Source organism: Dryas octopetala, chromosome 4, assembly GCF_963921425.1.
Source record: "Dryas octopetala chromosome 4, drDryOcto1.1, whole genome shotgun sequence".
Classification (NCBI taxonomy): domain Eukaryota; kingdom Viridiplantae; phylum Streptophyta; class Magnoliopsida; order Rosales; family Rosaceae; genus Dryas; species Dryas octopetala.
In genome coordinates this window covers 16,217,888-16,235,558 of record NC_141369.1, presented here as the reverse complement: position 1 = coordinate 16,235,558, position 17,671 = coordinate 16,217,888, and the positions used below count along the sequence as shown (strand labels likewise).

Below are 17,671 nucleotides of genomic sequence, written 5' to 3'. Positions count from 1 at the left end.
AATGGGGACTGGAGACATTGTGGAATCAACTGGGAAGGGAGTCTTGCCTGTGCAAACCAAGGGAGGAACAAGGTATATCACAGAAGTCATGATTGTGCCAGGATTAGATGAAAATCTTCTCAGTGTTGGACAAATGGTGGAGCATGGTTACTGGCTTGTTTTTGGTGAGTACATGGTGACCATTTATGAAGATAAGAGCATGAAAGCTCCTGTGGCAGCAGTTCAAATGAAAGGGAATAGGTGTTTCCCACTTGTACTCGAGGACATAAGTCCAATGAGGGCAAAGAGAGCCACAGTGACTGGTTCAAACTGGAAATGGCATAAGAGACTTGGTCATTTGAATTTCGAGAGCATGCTGCAATTGCAGGACAAAGCAATGGTGATTGGCTTACCAAAACTCACAAAAGGAGAGCATGTCTGTGAAGGATGTGCTTTGAGCAAAAGTCACAGGGAAGCATTTGATAAAGGGAAGACTGTTAGAGCCATTGATTTGCTAGAATTGGTTCACACAGATGTCTGTGGACCAATGTCAGAAACCTTGGGAGGAAACAAGTATTTTCTCACATTCATTGATGACAAATCAAGAATGTGCTGGGTATACTTTCTGAGACAAAAGTCAGATGCATTTACTGTATTCAGAAAGTTTAAAACAATGGTGGAACTTCAATGTGGTTACAAAATAAAGAAAGTTAGAAGTGACAGAGGGGGAGAGTATACCTCAATGGAGTTTGAGAAGTTCTGTGAAGACTTTGGAATAGAAAAGCAACTTACTGTTGCTTATTCCCCTCAGCAGAATGGAGTGGCTGAGAGGAAGAATAGGACAATCATGGAGATGGCAAGGGTTATGTTGCAAGAGAAGAAACTACCCACTTATTTTTGGGGGGAAGCAGTTAATACTGCTGTGTATCTTTTAAATAGATGCCCTACTCGAGCCTTGACTGGTCAAACTCCATTTGAAGTTTTCAGTGGAAGGAAGCCAGGAGTGAAGCATTTGAGAATCTTTGGTTCAATGTGTTATACACATATTCCTAATCAACTGAGACACAAGCTGGATGATACAAGTCAGAAAGGAGTGTTTGTTGGATATGGAACCAGAGAGAAAGGGTATAGAGTGTTTGATCTCAAGAGCAATAAGGTGATAGTCTCTAGAAGTGTGATTTTTGAAGAGTCTGCAATGTGGAATTGGGATTCAAAGTCCACTGAATACATATCTGTACCTTGGAGTGATGAAGATGACTCCCATACTGCAGAAACTGAATCTGAGCATGATGCATTGTGTCCAACTTCACAGAGTCCCTTCAATCCAATTGCATCTCCTAATGCTAATCCAAGTCCTAGTTCCTCACTTACATCACATGCTGCAGAAACTGAAATTGACCCTGCAAGCACTTATGATTCAACACCAAAGAAATGGAGAAGCCTAGATGAGGTATTTGCTCACTGTAAAATGAGCATTGTGGAACCAGAAACCTATATTGAAGCAGCTAAAGACAAGGCATGGCAGAAGGCTATGGAAAATGAAATTGAAATGATTGAGAAGAATCAAACTTGGTAGCTGGTTGATAGGCCAGGGAACAAACCAATTGTTGGTGTAAAGTGGATATTCAAGACTAAACTCAACCTTGATGGATCAATACAGAAGCACAAGGCTAGGTTAGTAGCCAAAGGCTATACACAAAAACTAGGGATCGACTTCAATGAGACATTTGCCACTGTGGCAAGGCTTGACACTATTAGGACCTTAATTGCCTTATCAGCTCAAAAGGGTTGGAAGCTTTATCAGTTGGATGTCAAATCTGCTTTTCTAAATGGAGAGCTAGAAGAGGAAGTGTATGTAGATCAACCTGATGGCTTCACTGTTAAAGGCCAGGAAGACAAGGTATATAGGCTGCACAAGGCTCTCTATGGTCTAAAGCAAGCACCAAGGGCCTGGTATAGCAACATTGACACATACCTGATGCAGTGTGGATTCGAGAAGAGTCCTAGTGAAGCTACCCTTTATGTTAAAAACAAAGAAAACCAGGGAACACTCATTGTCTCACTCTATGTGGATGATATAGTCTACACTGGCAGTAGCATGAACATGCTTGAAGAATTCAAGGCAGAAATGATGAATAGGTATGAGATGACTGATTTGGGACTGCTACACCATTTTCTAGGAATTGGTGTAATCCAATTAGAAGGGAGCATCTTCATTCATCAAAAGAAGTATGCTCAAAGTTTGTTAGAAAAGTTTGGTTTGAAAGATTGCAAGGCTGTCTCTACACCCCTAGCAACATCTGATAAGCTCAAGAAGGATGATGGAAGCCAGGCAGCTAATGAAGAACAATACAGGAAAATGGTGGGAAGTTTACTCTATTTGACAGCTACAAGACCAGACATCATGTTTGCTGCAAGTCTCTTAGCTCGATTCATGCATTGTGCATCAATGAAGCACATTGGCACAGCAAAGAGGGTGCTGAGATATATACAGGGAACTTTGGATTTTGGCATCCAATACAAGAAAGACACTACTGCAGTTCTAATAGGGTATTGTGACAGTGATTGGGGAGGAGATGAGGATGACATGAAGTCTACCTCAGGTTATGCATTCTCATTTGGAAGTGGAGCTTTCTCTTGGGCATCTGTGAAGCAACACAGTGTGGCTCTATCAACAGCAGAGGCTGAGTATGTCAGTGCTGCAGAAGCAACAACTCAAGCCATATGGTTGAGATTTGTGTTACATGATTTTGGTGAGGAACAAATGGAAGCAACCCCACTCATGTGTGACAATACATCTGCTATAGCTATGACTAAGAATCCTGTTTTTCATCAGAGGTCAAAGCATATTAAGAGGAAGTACCATTTTATTAGAGATGCCATTAATGAAGGAGAAATTGAATTACTGTATTGCAAGAGTGAGGAGCAATTGGCTGACATTTTCACCAAGGCTCTTCCTAGAGAAAGATTCTGTGAATTGAGGAATCAACTTGAAGTGCTATCAGTCAAAGCCTTAGAAGGGAGTATTAGAGTTGATTAAGGCTTATGCCTGATAACTAAGCTTGTCTGTTTAGTTAGTTAATTCAGATTGTCATTGCTTAGGTGGCATTGCCTCATAGGGTGATGTTTGCTTTGCTGTAAGAGCTCATAGGCTCATGTGTGGCATCGGTCTTATTGGATCAATGTTATGTCGTTTTGTATAACTGAATTTGCAAATGGAATATATGGTTGCTGGTGTGTGCATTGCACAGTACAGCATGCCTTTCTCGTGATCTCATTCTCTCTTCCTTCCCTCATCACTCTGCAATTCTCTCTGTAAATTCTAGCACCATTTTCATGCTTACATTCCTGGTCACATCCCAGGCATATTCATTGTCTCAGTAAAATCAACAGAATCTAAAGCCGTACAAGTCTCTTAGGAGCTTCCCTAAGGGATTCAGAAACTGCTCCAACATAAACGTTACAAGTGGCACCAGATATTTGATCCGAGCAGGTTTCTTATATGGGAATTACGATGGCCAAGATAAACTACCGAAATTCGAACTCCATCTTGGACCAAACTTGTGGGATTCAATGGGGTTCAAGAATGCCTCTCTTAAAACATACAGGGAGCTCATACATGTCGCTCTGCGAAGCTACATACATGTTTGTTTGGTGAACACAGGCTTCGGGGTTCCATTTATATCAAGAATTGAACTCAGGCCCTTAGCTAGTGACACTTATGAAACGCAAGAGAACGAGACCTTGGCATATGTCTCGCGCTACGACACGGGTCTAATATCCAATATTCCGAATGCAGGATACAGGTGAGAGTACTCATTGTAGCAGAACGTAAGTAGATTAATATATGTATGTAGAATGATCCAATTGGCCGGTTTCGCGTCTGTTGGATGCTCTAATTCTAACACTCATCTTCTATAACTATGCATGTCTGATATATAGGTTTCCATATGATATTCATGATCGCTTCTGGTTTCCTTATAATGATCACCTGGATGATTGGACACAGTTAATTACCACATTCACCATCGACGATGAATCGGACAATGGTTACCGACTACCATCTGTTGTTATGAGTAGTGCTGCCACGCCAATAGATCCAACAAATAATTCATTGGTTATTACTTTCCAGCCACCCGAGGGTGCTGATAGAAGTTCAGAGTATTATTATTACTTGCACTTTGCAGAAGTTGAAAAGCTCCAATCCAACCAATCCAGAATGCTCTATGTTAGTAGAGATGGAGAGCGCACTGTTGATCCATTCGTTCCTGATTACTTGTCCACATTTACTGTTTACAGCATTAGGCCTTGGAATATTACAGGACAATCTGTTCAGATTGCAATCTCTGCGGCTGACACCTCTACCCTTCCACCCATCCTCAATGCTTTCGAGATTTATATGGCAAAGAAGTTCTCAATATTAGAAACAACCAACAAGATGGTAAGTATTTTTATGAAAATTTTATTAAAAGGACTCCAACTATATATACTCATATTTTCAGTTGAGATATTCGTTTTCACTTTGCTTCAATTAAGTATATTCAGTTAAGTCTATCAAAAATTCCATTAAAAATTGATCACGTGACCTGCATGAACCTACTTTTAAAAATAAAATTATATTATCATTTAAAAAAGAATTATAAAAAATAAAAAAGAATTAAATAATAAAAATAAAAAAGAACTAAATAATAATAAGAATTAAATATTATCGTAATTCTGGTCAACTCGATCGAGCAGCGAATCGACGAGCGCTACGTGGCGTCCAAGTGGTTTGAGCTGGAGGGCGGTTCAGGTGGGTGCCTTTGAATTCTGCTTGGGAGAGAGAGAGAGAGAGAGAGAGAGAGAGAGAGAGAGAGAGAGAGAGAGAGAGAGAGAGAGAGAGAGAGAGAGAGAGAGGGGAGGAAGGCAGTCGCAGGGAGGGGGGGTCGCCAGCGGTGGCTGGACAAGAGAAAGAGAAGGTGGGGGTGCTGCATGACACATAAGATTATTTCTCCTCACCCACAACTTCACAAGCTTATTTATTGATTTATTGCCTTATTATTTACCCACTATGTAACTGAATAAGATTGAGTTTGATGGGATTTTCTGTTTGTGTTATGAAAATCTTAGTTGATGCAATCACAAACATCAAGTCAAGTTATGGAATTGAGAAAAACTGGCAAGGAGATCCATGTTCCCCTCAAAAGTATTCATGGGAAGGTGTCAAGTGTAGCTATCCAGAAAATAAGCCCCCAAGAATCATATCCTTGTAAGTATATATCAGTATCTCTTCTCAAACTTAATTACTCTTGATCATTTTAATTAATTCCATGCATAAATGTTTTAGTGAATTTAAGTTATGGAACATGCAATCTGCAGGGACTTGTCCTCAAGTGGATTAACAGGGGAGATACCTCCTTCTATATCCAAGCTCACCATGATACAGACATTGTAAGTATATATGTTTTACTTTGTGTTCATATCAGCATATGATCCTAATTTCATTTTGCGCCCTCAGTTTTAAATGAGTTGAGCTGCTCATGATTTCAGGGATTTATCAAACAACAACTTAACAGGAACAATTCCAGAATTTTGGTCTCAATTCTCAAATTTAACTGTCCTGTAAGTTAATTATTTGGTTATACATGATGGGGCTAATTGATTATTAGAAAGCATGGTGACTGACAGACTACTTTACCTTTGCAGAAATTTGGAGAATAACAAGCTCACAGGCTCTGTTCCGGTAGGATTGATAGAAAAAAGAAAGAATGGTTCCCTAAAATTAAGGTATATATACTTGTTATAGAAAACCATGACCTCCAAACTTCGTGTTTGACTGACTTAGAGCGATTAACTTATTTATACAGATGCCACCAGTTTCTATATCTTCATGAAAATAAATATAAACTGATCAGGTTGTGGACACGTAAATCTTGCAGGAATTGTGATCACACATGTGTATCCCAGCAAACTGGATACTGAGAATTATTACACCTGCTACTAATACTACAGAATTTATATCATTGGTACCTGTAATTGATCAACATCTAACTAGTACTGTTGCTGTCAACCATTTTGATGTCAGTTTGTGCGAAAATCCAACTCTATCTGGAAATGTTTCTTGTGAAAAGAAGAAGCACAATTTCATTATTCCTGTAATAGGGTCAATCGCCGGAGTTTCAATCCTCTTATTATCTTTAGCAGCTATCTGGTGGGGCTTGAAAAGGAAAAGACAACATCAACATGGTAAGACTTCCAAACATTTGTTTAAGTTTTTTTTTTTTTTTTTTTTGGTGAGCATATAAAATGTAGGTTGAGGCACTTTGTGCTACACTCATGGCAAGAGTTCGACTGTTTATGTACTAATAACTTAATCACTATTTGTAATGATGCAAAAGCCACCTTCGGGTCCAAGTCAACAAAACGACAGTTTACATACTCTAAGATACTCAAGATCACCAACAACTTGGAGAGGACTCTTGGCAAAGGTGGATTTGGAACAGTTTATCATGGCCGCATAGACAAAACTCAAGTAGCAGTCAAGATGCTTTCGCCATCTTCAATTCAAGGGTTTCAACAATTTCAAGCAGAGGCAAGTTGTCCAACTAAACTATTGCAAGCAATGATTTTGAGGTCAATCATATATATAATTAATGAACTAAGATTTTGCATTTGTGGCCTCTTAAAAGAATTACAGGTTGATCTTCTTACGAGAGTGCATCATATAAACTTGACAAGCCTCATAGGATATTGCAATGAGAAAAACAAAAAAGGGCTTGTGTACGAGTACATGGCCAAGGGAGACATACTTGCATATCTTTCAGGTTTGGCTGCAGCAACTGAAATAACTCCATCAGTAGCGAAGTTGTCAATTTCTTAGTACTCCTAAATTGTACGTTGGTCAATAAATTGTCTGAGATTCTTTTATTTTTTTATGGATGTAGATACCAACTCAACTTGGGAAGGTAGACTTCAAATAGCAACAGATGCTGCACTAGGTCTGCAACTGAATGGTTTTCATAGAATCATAATCCTGTTGTAGAATATCCTTGTTTGAATTTGATTTTTTGACAAATGATGCCTGAATTTTGAAATGCAGGATTGGAGTATCTGCACTACAGTTGTACACCACCTATAATCCACAGGGATGTGAAATCAACAAACATCTTGCTGAATGAAAATTTTCAAGCCAAACTATCTGATTTTGGCCTATCCAGAGTTTTCCCTCCAGTTGATGGGACTCATATATCAACAGGTGTTGCTGGCACTCCTGGCTACCTTGCCCCTGAGTAAGTATTTTTTTTAGATTGAGTAATGCTACAAATTAACAATCCTAATTAATGTGGCAGTGTTTCATTTAGACATCTTAATTAGTATTTAAAGTATTAATATGCATGTGTTAGTGAAGCAAACTTTAATTAAATAAAGCAAGAAGAAGAAAGAAGAAAGGAACTATAACTGGGCATTTTAGTAAAATCCTTTTCAAAAGATATGATTTGAGTTGCATGTTTGGCTTTGAAGGTACAGCAAGTCAAACAGGTTAAATGAGAAAAGTGATGTTTATAGCTTTGGGATTGTCCTGTTAGAGATGATAACAAGTCGACCTGTTTTTTCGAAAACACATGAGAGAATTCACATCAGCGATTGGGTTGGTTCGCTGCTTCAAAAAGGAGACATCTACAGTATTGTTGATCCCAAGTTAGAGGGAACTTTCAATGTTAACTCTGCCTGGGAAGCTGTGGAACTAGCAATGGCATGTGTATCTACAAACGCTGCCGAAAGGCCAACCATGAGTGAGGTGGTGGTGGGACTGAAGGAGTGTTTGGCCAAAGAGCTGGCTCGAACAAAGAAGAGCCATGAAACTGAAAATTCCATGGTGATGGTTGAGAATTCAATCACCTTGCAAAGTCCCTCAGTTAGGTAGTGTTGAAATGAGTGTCTGCCATTAATGGCGTAGAGTCAGAGTCAACATTTGTCATTAATTGAGGTTAATTGCCTAATGTGCTACATAATTGGATGCTTAAAATCATGCATTTGCAATTAAGTTAGATTTGTAATTAAGACAGATTAGTTGACTTTGTGTAAGAGTTTTAAGTTTCTCTTATATAAACCTCCCATGAGGAGAAGAATTATAACAAGAAATTACCCCAAAACATTAGTTTTGACATGGTATCAGAGCCAACCTCAATTTCCTTCTGAAATTTCTTAAGAAATTGGGGCTTGGTTGTTTTGGGGTTTCTGGGTTCAAAAAATAAAGAAAAAAATGTCAGATTTAGTTCCTGCCAATTCCTCTGGTTCTAGTCCATCACCAGTTCAAGCCCAGGGCTCAACTTCATTCGCCAATACAACCTGATATGGGAATGAAGATTGGTCTTGGTAGAAGAGAAAAAAAACAAACAAAATGATGGTGATTATGTTATGTCGAGAAAGAAGAAGGTGAAGGGGAAAAAAAAACAAAAAAATAAAAGGAAAGAAAAAAGAGAGATGAAAAGAGTTATTGGGTTTGGAGTTTTCCATAAAATTCCATGATTTGGGTTTCCCATACTTGTTATTGGGTTTCGGAATTTTTCCATAAAATTTCAAGCTTTGGGTTTCAGAATTTTTCCATAAAATTTCAATATTTGGGTTTAGGAATTTTTTCCATAAAATTTCCATTATTGGGTTTTGGAATTTTTCCATAAAATTTCAATATTTGGGTTTAGAAATTTTTTCCATAAAATTTCCATTATTGGGTTTCGGAATTTTTCCATAAAATTTTAATATTTGGGTTTAGGAATTTTTTCCATAAAATTTCCATACTTGGGTTTCGGAATTTTCCACAAAATTTCCATTTTTTTTTTTGACAGTCTGTATGTGAGACAGGTTGTCATGAAAAAAAAGTAAGAAGGAAAAGTCTTTTCTGAAACAAGGAGAAGCAAGAAGAAGGAGAAGTCTTTTCCGAGACAAAGAGAAGCAAGAGAGTAGATCGTGACTGATTGATCAAGACAAGATCAATGTTGCTGGGTCTAGATGAAAAAATACTCTTCAAGCTAGACATTTGAGATATCTATGTCCAGCTTGAGGGGGGGTGTTGAAATGAGTGTCTGCTATTAATTTCAATATTTGGGTTTAGAAATTTTTTCCATAAAATTTCCATTATTGGGTTTCGGAATTTTTCCATAAAATTTTAATATTTGGGTTTAGGAATTTTTTCCATAAAATTTCCATACTTGGGTTTCGGAATTTTCCACAAAATTTCCACTTTTTTTTTTTGACAGTCTGTATGTGAGACAGGTTGTCATGAAAAAAAAGTAAGAAGGAAAAGTCTTTTCTGAAACAAGGAGAAGCAAGAAGAAGGAGAAGTCTTTTCCAAGACAAGGAGAAGCAAGAGAGTAGATCGTGACTGATTGATCAAGACAAGATCAATGTTGCTGGGTCTAGATGAAAAGATACTCTTCAAGCTAGACATTTGAGATATCTATGTCCAGCTTGAGGGGGGGTGTTGAAATGAGTGTCTGCTATTAATGGCGTAGAGTCAACGTTTGTCATTAATTGAGGTTAATTGCCTAATGTGCTACATAATTAGATGCTTAAAATCATGCATTTGTAATTAAGTTAGATTTGTAATTAAGACAGATTTGTAATTAAGTTAGATTTGTAAAATCATGATCTTCAACAGATATTACTCTGGGTATAGTGCAATGCTACCCTAACTTAGCCACTGAGTGGAATGGGTGGAGTTGTCTGCTCACCGTTTTGGCTGAAAGTCCTATGGACTTCCAGAGTGGAAGTAGGCTTGGATTCTGGGAAAGATGCATCTACCCTTGTCAGTTTTTTTCTGATTTACTTTTTAAATTTGCTCCATCTCTAATTAATTAAATGTCTAAATACCCTGCATACCAAAAAACAAATTATTATATTTATCTACTTTCTATGTTTGAGTTTAGATGTTCCAGTGAAAGTCAACTGTACATCAACAGACTCCGTAAAATCAGAATCAACTTATAAAGGTCAGATTTGAACGTACTGCAACTAGTGATTTTTAGCTGCGGGACCTGTAATGATTTAAGACAGTTTTGTTAATATATTTCTTTGTTGCGCGCAGTGCTTGATTGGTTGAAAGGAATATGCTGGAAGGCTCTTTTAGGCTTGACTGGTTCTAATCTTAATCCTCCATCTTAATTTTCATTCACATCAACAGCTCACAGCTGTATATATAGCTGCAACTAGTTAATTACATTGTGTTGCAGGTGTCAAGAAAGTGTACGTTACAAAATTGACACACCAATCTTCCCTCCAATTGCTACAACTAGTTATTAAACAAGTTTCCCTTATGGATACCGCCAAGGCTGATCAGTTTCTAGGCTGGGCAGATCCCATTGGTAAAGCTGCACAGTCTGGTACAGTCGAAATTATAAAACAAGTCCTTGGAGCATTTCCAGATATATTTTGGTCTGGCCAGCAGCTCAGAATTGCTATTGAAGCTCGGCAAGAGAACGTTTACAGTCTTTTCAATGCGCTGATTGCACGTAATCAGATTGGTTATAGATGGAATATGAATTCGCATGATAATATCTTGTTTCAAGCAGCAAATTTGGCACCCGATCGTCAACTGTCATCTGTTCCAGGTGCAGCTCTACAACTGCAAAGCGAGTTGCAATGGTTTAAGGTCTACTTTCATTACTTGGAATATCTTAAGTTTCACAATATTAGTGGAATGAATGAATGCATTAACGTAGTACTAATATTTTCTTAATTGTACGTAGGAAGTGGAGAAACTAATTAGCTTTTCACAAAGAATGATACAAAACGATGAAAAGAAAACAGCTCGGGAAGTATTCACAGAAAAGCACAAAGATTTGAAGGAAAAGGGAGAGACATGGATGAAGGATACAGCAAATTCTTGCATGTTAGTGGCGGCTCTCATTGCCACTGTTGTTTTCACTGCAGCGTTTACTGTTCCCGGAGGCAACGACGGCGACAAAGGCATTCCAATTTTCTTGCAGAAAAAATCATTCATGATCTTTATTGTTTCAGATGCACTCTCTTTGTTCGCTTCTTCCACTTCCATCTTGATGTTCTTATCGATCTTGACCGCACGCTATGCGGAAGAAGACTTTCTGGTGTCACTGCCCAAGAGAATGATAATAGGTCTCACTTCTCTCTTTTTTGCCATGGCAACCATGATGATAGCTTTTGCGGCAGCTCGTTTTAGGAGACAAAATTTCATGGATTGCCATTCCTGTCACTGTTCTGGCTGCTTTCCCAGTGGCTATGTTTGTAATGCTACAGCTTCCTCTGTTTGTAGAAATGGTCAAATCAACTTACGGAAAAAGGTTTCGTCCTCAAAGAATTTGGTGATTCATTCAATTAACAAACAGAATAATTAAGGTTCTCGCTCAGATTATTTGTGTAATCAATATGGATCCAACTTTTTTTCTTTTTTGATTAAGGGGAAAATATTGTGTGCTATTGTTGATATGTATATATTGTGCTATACTGATCATGTATGTACTGTAAAGTACCTTTTCTATTGTTTTTCTTAGAGAAAATTACCAATTTAGTCCATTTATTTGTTCTAAAGTCTCATCTTGGTCCACGATTTTTTTTTTTGGCCAACTTAATCCACTAACTGTTTGACGTTTGCCAACATAGTCCATTCCGTCAAAATTTCAATAACAGCCGTCAAATTTAGGGGCAAAATGGTGAATTTATATCCTTAAATGTACCATTGGTCCACTTACTTTCACGTTTTTCCCAAGTTGATCCACTTTCTTTTCGACATTTACCTACTTGGTCCATTCTATCAATTTTGTTATAAATTCTGTTAAAATGAAGGACAAAATTGTCTTTTCATATTCAATAAATTTTTAATTCTATTTCTAATTTTAAAAATATTAGAACTAAAAAAAAACCCAATAATTAGATTTAAAAAACAAAAAACAAAGAAAAAACATCCATACCCTTAGATCGATCAACAAAGAAAAATAACAGCCCCCACAAATTTTTTTTCTTTTTTCTTGTTCTTTTTCTTTCTTCTTCTTGTTCTTCTTTTTCTTCTTCAATTCACACACAAAATCCAAAATTATGCAGTAAACCCAAAGTCCATTTAATTGCAGTAAACAAAAGTTGCATAAACCCAAAGTCCATTTGCAATAAACCCAAATTCTTCTTATTGTTTGATCACACCCATAGCCATTACTTTTTTTTTCACCTTCTTTCTTATTCTGCAACTTCCCATGATCTTCACTCATGCCCAACTATAAAAATAATTTAAAAACAAAAAACAAAAATAAAAGAAGAACAAGAAGCCTAGGTTCCACCCACAACCCGTAGCCCTTCCTCCCTCCCCACCATCTCCACCCTCACCTGCAGAAAACAAAAAAAAAAAAATTGGAAAAAAAGAATATATAGGAAAAAAACAACAGAAAAAATCAAACCCACCATCACCTCCCCTCTTCAACCCATGCCCAGGCCATACCCACCACCCACAACCCTCTATCCACCATCGGCAACTCACCCACCCACCACCCTCCACCCTCTCCTCCCTCTCACTGACCTTCTACCCGGCCCTACTACCACACCTAGCCAGTGACCCCCTCTTCCCCCTCTCCTATTTTTTTTCTCTCTCTCTCTCTCTATTTTCCCCTCTCTCTGAATGTGCAAATCCAGCTTCGTCTTCTTCATTTGTAGCCAAATCCATTTTCGATATGCCCTTTTTGCCAATCGTCGACTTCACCCCATCTCGATCTGCCTCTGCTTCTGCCATTGGAGCCTCGGGCGATGACACTAGGAGCTTCTACTTCCGCCATTGGAGATGAGAAAATGAGGTTTAGGGAAGGAAGATGGGTGGCTGGGGTTTGCGGGTTTGGCTGGGGATTTACGATGGGTTTTTTTTCTTTGTTTTTTGTTTTTTAAATTTAATTATTGGGTTTTTTTTTTAGTTCTAATATTTTTAAATTAGTAGTGATCACTAGTGCCCTTAGTTCTATTAAGAGCATCTCTTCTTTTTCCTATAATTTCCTTAAATTTAAAAATAATTTTGAAGAAAAAATTCAATTTGGGAAAGATCTCGAATGCTAGAGTTGAAATTCTCTCCAAATATTTTTTACCTAATGCCTATTCTCCCTTATTATGGGAGAATTTGGAAAACCGGATCCATTTAATTTTATTTGGAAAAAAATTGAGAAATCTCAAATTTAGAGAGATTTTAGGAAACAATTCAAACTTTATTTTATATCATTTTTTATCAAATATAAATTTGAAGAAGAGTTTAGAAAAGGATTAGAGATCGATCCTCTTAAAGACGAGTTCAGTTTTCTTAATTAACAACTAAACTAAACATTGAGACCTCACATTATACCCTAAACAACTAAATTAAACTATATATATATAGACCCCTTCAGCTGTGAAATTCCACATTTAGGTTTATTTGTGAGATTTTATAAATGGAGACTTAGAGTTCAGTCTATTTTATGAGTCTTTCTTAGACTAAAACCGGTAGTGATTTAGGGTTTTTAATTAAGTTATTTTATTTTTCTTCTTTGACGGCTTTATGTTAGGTTTTAACTCAGTCTCTACAAAGCCCACTTTATACTCTAGGAGGGGAAGTATCCTTCAAATCGGGAAAGAACTTGATTATGAATTAAAAGGATTTTTTTATAAATTAAAAGGAATTTATTATGAATTAAAATGATTTTCTTATAAATTATTATGAATTAAAAGAATTTTCTTATAAATTTTAAAACACCCCCAGTTTCTATTTAAAAACTGTTTTTCTAAATGACCTAAGCCTAATTATCTCATTTATAAATACCCCTTGAGATTTTTTCGTGTTTTCACATATACCCTCTAAAATTTCAAAAATTACAGCGAGACCCTCTTAGGTTTTAAATCGTTTTCACATAACCCATTCCGTTAAAATTTCGTCCAAAATTTGATGACATCATCATAAAAACATTTCTAAATGACGAGTTTAACCTTATAGTATTTATATGCACACCTCCTGAGGTTTATCATGCTTTCACATAACCCCCTAAGGTTTCAGAATTTACACAAACACCCCTAAGGTTTTAACTCAATTACAAAAAAGTCTTTGAAGTTTCAACATTTTCACATATATAACTCTTTAATCACAAACAAGCATGACAAAAATGCTAAAATACCAAAGTAACCTACATACTATTTGGCTGATATAATATATCTTTCTTACATGTTGAAAAAAAATACCGATCTTGAAATTTTAAAATATTGCTAAACCAAATACGTGTTTCTTTTTATGTAATTCAATTATTTGCTAAATAATCCATTTATTTCATGTATAAAGAATTCTTGTCGGGGAAAAAAAAACACTCATTTATTTGATTGAGATATATATTCTAGAAAAAAAAAATTCATATGTTCATAAGTATATATTAAGACAAATAAATTGCAATAGTTGAATTTCAAAAACAGTATCTTTTAATATGTCAAAAAAGTGTTACTATTGAGAAATGTTATTTTAGTATTTACAAGATTATGCCATTTATATTTGTGATTAAGTGGTAACGTAAAAAAAGGCTAAAACCTTGGGGGGTTATGTGAAAATATGATAAACCTCAGGGGGTGTTAGTGTAAATGAACCCTAAGGTTAAATTTGTCAATTGGAGATATTTTTGGACAGAATTTTAATAGAAGGAGTTATGTAAAAACAATTTAAAACCTCAGGAGGTCTCATTGTAATATTTGAAACCTCAGGGGATGTACGTGAAAACACAAAAAACCTCATGGGGTGTTTGTGTAATAAACCCCCATTTAATAGGTGACAATAACACCACTCTTAGGCTTAGTTTGGGATTGCTGTGAGAAAAAACAGCTGTGAAGTAAAGTCAGCTGTGAAGTAAAGCAGTTGAGTGTTTGGTAAACTATATTTTCAAAAGTGCTGTGTGTACAAAAAACAGTATGAAGGTGTTTGGTAAATCGTAATGTAAAACTGTTGTGGCTATTTATAATTACTAAAATGAGAGTATTATGGGTAAAATAAAATTTTCATTGTTGTTGTGATTCATTGCAGCTTTCAAAAACACCTACAAACTTGCTTTCTATTTTTACTGTGAGGAGTTCAAAATTGTGGGACAAAGCACTTTTTCATTTTTTTACCAAACACCAAAACTGCTGTGGATGATTGAGAATTGTCATTCACAGCATCTTTTGGGTCCTCCACAACAATCCCAAACGAGGCCTTATACAATACAACATTGGTTCAAACTCAAATGTAAGTATAGTGAGCGGCCCAAAAAAAATGTATGTATAGTGAATAACTAGATAAGTGCTTGACATGATCGAACAACATTAAAAATTACCCATTGTTATAAAGTAAATGATTTTAAAGTCCACTTTACAACCCATATGATAAATAAACTCACATAATGTTCTTAAATGTAAAAAAGGTTCACCTAATAAGAAATAAAGCCACCTTTTAAAAAAAGAGGTGCTGAAACTGACAAAAAAAAAAAGCTAAGGACACATCTGGTGTTGTACAGTGCCGATTACCACTGTTCGACAAGAACTTTGTATTGATAACCACTGTACGACATTGGCTTTGCAACGACAAACATGAAAATGGTTGATGTGACTTATAAGGATTTTTTTTGTGTTTTATGTTGATTTTATATATGCTCTTTTGACATGTTTATGTAAAAAAAAAAAAAAAAAAGATCGAAAGTATATATATATATAAGTAGCATTTTTAATCAGTGTTGCTGCATAGTGAATATAGCCATTATTGAACAGTGACTATAATTGCCATTGTTCAACAATGTCAATACTTCATATGCGGAAAAAAAAAATGCAGTGGTTTTCACGTGTTTTCATTAAAATGGACTAAGTTTTGACCGATTTTGTTATATTGAACTTAAAAAAAATATCTATTTTTCATTCTGGATTTGAATAAGAAAAAAAAAAAAAAACCCTTGTTATTAATACTTAATAAGAAAGGGCTATTAATTAATACTTAATAAGAAAGGGCTATTAGCAATTAATAATGGGTAAATTATTAATTTTGGATCTTTCATTGCATTGACCCACTCGATTCATTATGGATAATTTATCAGTAAATAGTAATGGATCTTTCAAGCCCATTGACTCGCTCAAGCCACCGACCTCTACGTTCAAAGAAGATAGAGTTCAACCAGCGGTCCTTTTTGGTCTTTGAAGGCCCAATGGCCCCACTCAAATATCTGACCAAAAGACTCGAAGACTGACCCAAATCATGCTACAAAATAAAGTTGATATGCTAGTATGACCCATGGCCCCGCTGTAACAAACCTCTACGCGGAAGATTTAAGGGCTGATTTGACATTTCTATATGTCATATATTTATATTGAATAAAAAAACTATACATACTTTTTTTTTTTTGGCCACTAAAAAAAAAAAAAAAAAAAAACTATACATACTTAAATAGAAAAAAAGTGAACACTGTCAACATCTAATCTAATGATAAAAATGGTGTATATAAAAAATGAAAAAAATTAAAACGTTTAACTCAAAATTAATTGACAATAGGTGAAAATATCTAAAGATCCTTATGAATAATTACATAAGACTTATAATTTTTTAAAATAAAATAACACACTTCATATTCTCAAAAAACATGCCCGTTTGAATGCTAAATTTTTCCACAGCCGCGTTCCAATTAAACTTTGGTCTATAACGACTAAAGAAACAATCAAATCATTTTCTTGTTATGGAAGGTGCCCTGCTTCTTTTTGCCAGAGACGACCCAACTCATGCACGTACATGCAGCATTTCTGTGTGAACCTTACTATCTTAGACTTGACTTGGCTGTACTTCGCTTCTGTGTTACTTCTTGTATGGTCACTTTTTGAATCAACTAATTAATGGGTAGTTTATGCAGAGCACAGAAATTTTGTCATTAATTCTTCTTGATGTTTTTATCCAAATAAAAAAGAAATGAAGAATGCAGAGTTGCTCAGTTTGCATGCTTTGCGATACATGCACAAACAATATATTGTGCATTTGTGCATTACTCTTTACTGTAGGCTATGGCTAGTTTTTAACTCATTAACTTTTTCATTGGATATATCCAGGTTTTAAATGAAGCCCACTCATGAAGTAAAACATGAAAATTTGCATAGTTAAGCGACTAGTCAAAAGTTGAGTCCGCAAAACAATTTCCCAGATTTTTATTGAAAGAAAATGTATACCAAGAACTTCAATCTAATTTTATATTTTTCAAATTGTTGTTTGCTAGGAATTTTATTGACCACGGGTATCTTTGAAATATATACAGTACAGCAATTAGTTTACTCGTAGGCTTAACAGTTAACACGTATTACCTCAACTATTAATATAACAAACTATATATTAATTAATAAATCAATTATCAGGCTGACCCCCAGTAAATGATGATATGGACCACGGTGTTCCTCCATCATAAATTCATGGAAGCTAGCTAGGTACCAAAAGCAGTCCCCATGACTCCATGAGTACTATAATTAAACAACTTCCAACTTTTAGAAAAGGCGTTGGCCCACTTACAGCTTTTATATATAAATTATGATATTCATTGAAGACATATTTGCGTCTTGCTACGCTTGTTTTCAGAGTTTAATTTTGATGTCCCTCCGGACAATGAAGCAATTCATCCTCAACTTTGCAGTACTGCTTGGTGGTTTAGCTCTTAATTACCTTATGCTCCTAGTTCATGCCCAGTCTCAATCAGGTTTATATGAA

At 35.9% G+C, this 17,671-nt stretch overlaps 1 pseudogene across 1 annotated transcript; it reads left to right on the top strand.

Moving 5' to 3' along the window:
• The first annotated feature begins 9,055 nt into the window (after window positions 1-9,055).
• LOC147287353 (uncharacterized) lies at window positions 9,056-11,401 on the top strand (annotated as a pseudogene). Its single transcript, XR_015121889.1, has 5 exons — window positions 9,056-9,763; window positions 9,885-9,947; window positions 10,043-10,093; window positions 10,188-10,606; window positions 10,704-11,401. The product of XR_015121889.1 is annotated as an uncharacterized LOC147287353 (transcript).
• Window positions 11,402-17,671: the final 6,270 nt, after the last annotated feature.